This window comes from Aedes aegypti, unplaced genomic scaffold (assembly GCF_002204515.2).
Source record: "Aedes aegypti strain LVP_AGWG unplaced genomic scaffold, AaegL5.0 Primary Assembly AGWG_AaegL5_hic_scaff_1679_PBJ_arrow, whole genome shotgun sequence".
In the NCBI taxonomy this organism is placed as follows: Eukaryota; Metazoa; Arthropoda; class Insecta; order Diptera; family Culicidae; genus Aedes; species Aedes aegypti.
In genome coordinates, this window is record NW_018735137.1 from 9,773 (window position 1) to 11,309 (window position 1,537).

General features: G+C 39.6%; 1 long non-coding RNA gene across 1 annotated transcript; it reads right to left on the reverse strand.

The window, feature by feature from the left end:
- Positions 1 to 716: 716 nt before the first annotated feature.
- On the reverse strand, positions 717 to 1,287 carry LOC110680632. The gene is made up of 3 exons (XR_002502951.1): positions 1,074 to 1,287; positions 862 to 1,012; positions 717 to 771 (listed from the first exon to the last, which is right to left on the reverse strand). It is a non-coding gene; the product is annotated as an uncharacterized LOC110680632 (long non-coding RNA).
- Positions 1,288 to 1,537: the final 250 nt, after the last annotated feature.

Consider the following 1,537-nt stretch of genomic DNA (forward strand, 5'->3'; position numbering starts at 1 on the left):
GTTGTATATCTCTCACTTGCTTCTATCTTCCACTCAAAATCTATCACACTCAAACTATTCGTTCATAGCAAACGCTAGAACCAGAGACGGACAAGAAACCGTTTCCCTAACGCTTCCTACTTCCACGCGCACGCCTTTCTTACGCTTGATACATAGGCAGTCTGCTAATCACAAAAGCAAACCTCTCTGCCATGCCTTTCCCCCAATCCATACCCTCCCGCATGAACTGGCGTAGATGCAGTGGTATATACGGTCTACGTGGGAACCAGTATAATGCATCATCAATTCCTCCCCCTTCCCACATTGGTCTGCATTCTGACGTGGCAGGCACCATTGTCGCTAAAAATAGAAGATCACCAGCACTTATACACTGAGGATGCCTGTTAGTCCCAAGCAGTCATTCGGTTTGTTCCTTGTGTAAGTGCAGCTGATCTGGCGATACTGGAGTAGCATCCACGGGCGGCCAATCAAGCTCAAGCTCAAGTTCAATTTATTTGACAAATTCTAGTTCTGTAATTATTCGTCTTCGAGAAAAATGTACCATAGAGAGGTTGTAAAGAACCGTTTGGGCTATAAGAAAAAAAAAATAATAAAAACTGAAAAATATTGAAATTTACAAAATCTAAAGAAGATAGCATTCAAAATGTAAATTTAAACATTTTATCCGAGTGTCATGTATACACATTTATTTCTGCATTTATATTATTCGTCTAATCATTTGAATACACATTTGCCCTTATGATCGGTAAAGACTCCTTCCATCGGTCAAATCTATAAAAAAGCAAATGTTTGATGTTAGCTTGCATTTACGAATATTAAAAGATAGCGGACGTTGTATTAACCATATCGGCAAGTTCGTACCATTGTTTGTACATTGTATCTGTTGCCCTTAGTTTGAACGTTTCAGTGCAAGAAGGGGTTTGCATAAAGTCATAACAGGCATTTCAATGCAAACATGAAGCAGCAAGCCCATGATAAGTGTGACGAACAATATTGAGGATGTTAATAGTATCTATAAATATAGTGAAATGTTTAATCCAAAATACCTTTATTTTAAAGAGAAGCAAACAAACCATGGTGAAGACGCTGCTCATTAGCGGGAAGGTGATATTGCGGTAGATCGCGTAAACTACTGTGTATTGGACGACGTATACGCAGTAGGATAGTTTGGATGCGACCAGCATTATTGGATGCTGTAGAATCGTTGCCAAAATATTGCGAGGCCGGAACGTGAGATATAATGTCAGGAAGCATGCCAAAAAGCCCCAAGATGCCTTCAAAAGTATTATGTACCAATAACTTGGTTAAAAAAAGTGATTAAGATTCAGCAAGCGGACACTCGCGGGCAGACTTATCGTAACGGTGAAGGTGTTAAGTAAAAGGTACTTGTAGGTTTCGGAGCTTCGTAGAGATACGTGTTGTTCGTTCGATGTCAGGATAACAAGAGAGACCGACAGTCGTCGGATCGTTTATTAGAAGGTATTTGCTATAAACATTTGACAAATACACTATGAATCAAGTTTACGCCTTTCGTAAT